This window comes from Hydra vulgaris, chromosome 02 (genome assembly GCF_038396675.1).
Source record: "Hydra vulgaris chromosome 02, alternate assembly HydraT2T_AEP".
Lineage (NCBI taxonomy): Eukaryota > Metazoa > Cnidaria > Hydrozoa > Anthoathecata > Hydridae > Hydra > Hydra vulgaris.
Window position 1 is genome coordinate 41,273,079 of NC_088921.1, and position 7,100 is coordinate 41,280,178.

Here is a 7,100-nt window from a genome sequence, read left to right on the forward strand (position 1 = left end):
CATATAATATATACTTTAAGGCTGCATACAGCGAGCAGAGAAAATACTCCACTATAAACAACCAGTTTTTTAAATATTCTATATTTTTCCACAACAAGGTGTCTATTCTAGTTTTAATAGAAAGCACAGTGGAGTAGAAAATTACTTGCTTAGGCAGTTCGCAGGGCCGACGACGCAGGTTTCGAAGTGGAGGGGCAAAACCGTCAATTTTAAAAAAAGTCTTCAATATCTTGAATTTTCTTAAAAAATTAAAATAATAATAATAAAAAAAAAGGTCTTTTAGAAAAAAATTGGGTTGCACAAGCCCCCGCACACACACACACCCGGTATTGTCGGCTCTGGTTCGTTCCAGAATTCGGTTGATCTATTCAATCAATTATAGTTTTTAAATAGGGAGCCCAAAGAGACATTGCATATTCAGGGTGTAGTCTTATAAACAACTTATATAATTTTAGAGTCATGTTTTCATCAAACAATGTCTTTTTTAGCATATTAAGATTTTATAGCGAATTAGAGACATCCGATAGAATATGTGTGCTCCACTTAAGGCACATTGTGGCAATTATGTGAAACCATCGTAAAAGTTGATTGTTTTTACAATCTAAACCTAAAGATGATCTTATGTTTATAATCTAATTTTGATTCAATGCGTTGAATCAAAATTAGATTATAAACATTATTGCTTTTTTTTTTATTCGCCAAATAACTGTAATGGCTACCCCTCCCCCTCCCAATAACGTGTCACCTACTCGCGCCAGCCCTGGTTGCAAGCGCAAACATATATAACTTAAATAAAATCTTCCGTGGGTATTGAAAAATCAAACCGCAATCAAAGCAGAGATGAACTATTTCTTTACATTTGATATATTATAAATATATATATATATATATATATATATATATATATATATATATATATATATATATATATATATATATATATATATATATATATATATATATATATATATATATATATATATATATATATATATATATATATATATATATATATATATATATATATATATATATATAATGTATTCACATATATCATATAACCTCTGGTTTTGATAGGTGAATTTTTAATAGGTAAATTTCTAATAGGAGAAGACCGTATAATAGAATAGGAGAAGACCGTACTAATTAGGATCATTTCTTTAGTATGCGTCTTTAAGCTTGTTCAGACATTTAAAAGTTTTTAAATGCGATTTTAAGTGAAAGACTTTCAAGGAAGAAGATTTTCAGATTATATTTCTTTGTCATGGCAATTTCATATGCACATGTACATATGAAATTGCAATGACAAAGAAATAACTAAGAACTCGGACCTGAAGCTTGGTTGCATGCATGCATGCAACCAAGCTTCATATAAACAGATCCAAAAGAATTGTTGAATTCAAGACGAGAATTGATTTTTCAAAAGTTAGTAATCCAAGATACATAACTGAAAATGCTCAAGAAATTTCAGAACGAATTGCCGAACAAATTGGTAAAAGAAAAATTGAGAATCTGACATATCATAGAGACGGAAACTGGATAGCCGTGTTTAGAAATATAAACGATGCCAACACCATAGCTCGATCGGAATTCGAGTTGACCGAATCTCAAAAACCGATTTATTTTAGAAAAAGAGAAGATTTTGGCTTCCTGATAACAATCAAATGCGATCCAATTATTACAGACGAAGTACTTTCGGAACAATTAAAACCACACATTAAAAATATAAACTCAATCAAACATGCAACATATGATTTTGACAGAACCATAGAAGACGGACGAAGACTATTTAGAGTTAATCTTACGAAAGCAGTTAAAGAATTGCCACACGAAATCGAAATAAACGGGCAAAGGATAACTGTTAATTTTGCCGGAAAGAATTCCTCTGCCGAACATGTGGCTCAACCCATATCCCGAGAGAAAGGTGCAAAACTAAAGAAACTCAAATAAACCAGCCCATCTTAACAACCATCCCAATGACTATCCCAATTGAAATTAAAAGACAACAAGAACGCGAAACAGAACCAAAAGGAGAGGTAAAAAACTCAATATATGTAAGCAAAAAAAATATTCCTAAATTTGTTGTCCTCGACGACGACCAAATAGGTATTAGTCTCCGTTAGGAAATTAAAAAGAAAGTAAGAGAAACACAAAAAAGGAATGATGCTGCCTTTGCTGAAGCCAGAAGAAAAGAAGAAAAAGAACAAGCGCAACAAAAACAACACTCTGAAACCACAACAGAAGAAATACCACACATAGATTTTAAACCAAAAAAACAACAATAAAGAATCGAAAAAATCATAAAAGTACAAATAAATAAAACAGTAGATTAAGAACAAGAAACAAACGCAATTATTGACAGAGAAGAAGAAGAAAGCGAAAATGAAGAAGACACCAACCGATGCAACAAAAATACACAGTATGGCGACGAAATAAAGGAAGACTCGAGCAGAAGATTCGATCAAGAAAACGAAACGAGCGATAAGAAACAAACGCAACCTCCAACACCAGAAAAAGAGAAAATCATCCTGAAAGAAAAAAGACGCCAAAAAAAACAAAACCAAAAATGGCAAAAGTAATTTTATCCACACAGAGAATACGGTGGTATGTGCATTTTTTGCTATGTTCTAAGTTTGTTATTGCAATTTATTTTATTTGTAGTCTATATAATGTTGACCGTTTTTTACACTATATATTATCCGCCTATGTGCTCCAATCAAAACCTTTCCCTTGATTTAGGAAAGAAATACGAAAAACTAACACTATGCTTTTTTCATGAGATTTAAAGGAAATATTAAAAAAAAAAAAAAAATGTTTATTTGAACGATTAAAAATGGAGAAAATAAGTTTTTTTACGTCAAACGTTAATGGTTTGAATAATTTAAGTAAGAGAAAAACAATTATAAATAAAACAAAAATCACGATTTCTTTTTAATACAAGAGACCCATTTAGATAATGAGAAAATAAATTTACTAGCAAATGAATAGAAAGAAGACATTTTTTTCTCTCCTAGGAATTCGAAACCCGTGGAACTGCAATTCTATGCAAAACACATCACGAGCACGTGATTTTGATGATACGCATGGGAATTTTAATTATATAGCAATAAAAATAAAAACGTAAACTATTTAATTACAAATATATATGCTCCCTCAGGCGGAAACACGCAGTCCCTAAGGAAAAAGCTATATATTGAATTAGGAAATATATTTCGCAATAAAGATCTCAACGATTTTATTATTATCATGGGAGGAGATTTTGTGGATACCTTTCAATTAAAGACAGATATCCTTTCTCAAATAAAAAAGAATGTCCCTCAAATAAAGTTTTAAAAACTCTTCTAAATATTCTAGAAATAGAAGACACGTGGAGAGTTTTTAATCCGAATGCAAATGAATATACATTTGCGTCCGCTAATGGAGTTTCTCACTCAAGACTAGATCGTTTCTATATAAGTAAGAAAAGTAGACAAAATATAAAAACCTACTTTGAACCTACAATATTAACGGATCATTACAATGCTCAAGTTATAGAAATAACAAATAACAAAACAACTTTCGGAAAAGGAACGTGGATATTAAACAACGCGCTCCTTCAAAACAACAAATACAAAACTCTAATAGAAACGACCTGGGAAGAGAGGAGACAACAAAAAGAAGAGAGGAGACAAAAAAAATTTTGATTTAATTTTTCTACAAAATTTTGTAAAAAATTAAATCAAAATATAAATAAAAAAGATTATAAACTAAAAAAACTTCTAAAAAATACATCCAAGAAAATGCACTTAAATAAAAATATGAAAATTTTATATTAAGACATTAAAACAAAATTGAAATTAATCAAAAAAGTAAGAGCCGAAGGGGCGGCTATATGAGCAAAAATTCAATGGCGATTAGAGGGAAATAATTGTACAAAATTATTCTTCGGTTTGAAGAAAAACAAACTAGCAAAACAATACGTTTCAGAAATAAACGACAAAAACGGTGAAACAAAAAATACATCTAAAGAAATCCTTTATGAATTCAGAGAGTTCTATAAAAATCTATCTGAAATATACATCTGAAGAAATCCTTTATGAATTCAGAGAGTTCTATAAAAATCTATACAAAAATAAAAAAAACGACAACGATTCCCAGGAAATTCTTTTAATTAATTCTAAAGTTAATAAAGTTACTAAAGAAGATAATGTGCTATTAGAAAAAAAAATATCAGAATACGAAATTAAATAAACCCTATCACAAATGAAAAATAATAATTCACCAGGATCAGACGGCATAACGATAGAATACTATAAAATATTTTTCGACCTGATAAAAAATGACCTTAAAGACACGTTAAATAACGTGTTGAATACTGGCGAAATGACGCCCTCACAAAAAGAAGCCTTAATTACATGTATTTACAAAAAAGGAAATAAAAATGAAATCGGTAACTGGAGACCTATACCAATGTAGACTATAAAATTCTAACAAATACTTTAGCCAATAGATTAGACAAAGTTTTACCAAAAATTATAAATAGTAACTAAACAGCCTCGATCAAAAACCTAACTATAAATAACAATTTAAGTTACTCTAGAGATATTATCAGCATTTCTAATACTGATAAACTAGAAACATGTATACTTTCCATAGACCAAGTGAAAGCTTTTGATAGAATAGATAGAACTTTTTTATTTAAAAGTCTTGAACACTTTGGTTTTGCAAAGGTTTTTATTTCTCATATTAAGACAATCTATAATAAAATGCTAAAATCAAAATTAATGACTTTTTATCCGAAAATATAAATATCTTAAGGGGAGTACGACAAGGTTGCCCTTTATCAATGATATTGTACATCATTCAGGCTGAAATATTTCCAACATGTATAAGATAAAATAAGGATATTAAGGGGATTATAACTGGAGGAGAAAAAACAAAAATCCAGCAATACGCTGATAATACCAACTTCTACCTCTCGGGTGATAATTCGATAAAAATGGTAGGAAAAGCCTTAAAACTAAACAAAAAAGCCACAGGCGCTAAAATAAACCTAGCCAAATGCCAAGGAATGTGGTTAGGAGAAAATAGATTTAAAGATAAGGAACCATTACTAAGTTTTGAATGGGGGTATTATCCTTTAAGAGCCTCGGTATCACTTTCTCAGCTTTAGGCAGTTTCTCCTACTTCACCCACTGGAGTAACCGATTCTAGAAAATGGATAATACCCTAAAGAAATGGAGTAAACATAAACTTTCATTAAAAGAAAGGAAAATTATTATTAACTCTTTAATAATCACGCAAATAACACATCTAGCCTTTATAGTACCCCTCCCAAATGATGGAGTTTTAAGCAAAATGGAAACAAAACTAAATAACTTTATATGGGGCAGGAAAATACCCAACCTGAACAAACAAACAACACAACAAAAAATAAAAATGGTGGAGTTGTAGTTGTAAGTCTAATAAACAAACTTAAGGCAATCTAAATGCAATGGGTCTCCAAATTACATAACCCAAGGTTGGAAGGCCCAGTACAATTAATTTCAAAAGGTATTTGAAATTAATTGTACAGTAGTATGTCTAAAAAGCATAACAAAATTAAACAGGAAGGACAAAGTTATGACCATAACAAAGTACCCAATTTCTTAGCAAAACGAAAAGATAAATATGAATATAAAAATATTACAATACTAACTATGTACAAACTCCTAAACAAACCAAAAAACCCTTTGAATCTAAGATATAAAAAATGGTCATTGAGTGATTACAATTGTATGAAAATACTAAACGAAGATGACTGGAAACAATTCTTTTTAAAAACACGCAAAAGAAACACAAATAAAAAAGCAAGTGATACACTATTTAAAATAGCACATTTTATACTACCAACAAATGAAAACATGTTTAATAGGAAATTAATAGTAGACAAAATATGCCCGCAATGCGGAGCTCAAGACGAAACTATAGAGCATATGATGTACAATTGCAATAAAACCAAATACGCCTTTAATACTTTTTGTTTTAGACATTCTTGATCAACTTTACCCTTCTGAATACCCCCATCAAAATTCTCTTAAATTTTTATTATGTGGATATAGCGTAAAGAAACATGATAGAGAGTTTGGAAATATTTAACTTGAAACTCTCATGGTAGAAATTTTTTTTAACAGAATGAAGTCATATTATGATAAGAAAATGTTTAGTATAAAATTTTTACTCAAGAAATTTGATGATAAAGTTAAAAGTACATTAAAAAAAGAACTTCTAATAATAAAAACAAACAAGACACAAGATAATCACATTAATGAGATAAGAAACATTTTTAAAAATGGAAACCTTAATCTGGTCGCTGATATAAAGAACTATTATAGGTAATCTTAACTTGCTCGAATTTCGTATTTTCGTTTTATTTCGCTTTTTCGTTTTATTCGAATTTTTTTTTTTTTTTTGATCACGAGATTAACCCTTCTAAGAGGGACGTCAATAAGACAAGTAGCTGGCTGACGGTAAAAAATACAATATATATTATATAACCTTTGACGCGGTGTTACTCACTCGCGAATTGCTTCCAGAGTAGTATATTAATTAGGTAATCTAATTAATAGTACTAACTGCACATTCTTACATCAGTGCAAAATCTCTCTGCTTTCTCTATGCCATCTTTCTAACTCGGCTTCTTCTGACTTTCACTCTATTATCTTTCGTACTTCTTAAACTCACTTACTCTTGGTCTGCGAAGCGGGTTATGATGCTGTTTATATTAAGTTATACTGTTATATTATAAGTATGTATATATATATACATATATATTTTAAAATATATAAGCCATAATCGCACATTCTAACATCTAGTGCAATATCTGTCCGCTTTCTCTATGCTATCTTTCTAACTCGACTTCTTCTGACTTTCACTCTAATTCTTTGTTCTTCTCAAAATCACTTACACTTGGTCTGCAAAGCGGGATACAATACACTTTAATGAGCTGAATTTGTCTTTGTAGGCCATGGTAATGTGGCCTCTATATCGCAACTAGCCGGAGGAGGATAAACCACAATACCTATATATATTACTTACTATACATTACCATCGCGGGCCTTGGTAATGTGACCTCTGTATGA

The 7,100-nt window shown here is 30.2% G+C and overlaps 1 pseudogene; it reads left to right on the forward strand.

Annotated features, from left to right (window-relative positions):
• Positions 1-1,133: 1,133 nt before the first annotated feature.
• LOC136077589 (small nucleolar RNA U3) lies at positions 1,134-1,222 on the forward strand (annotated as a pseudogene).
• Positions 1,223-7,100: the final 5,878 nt, after the last annotated feature.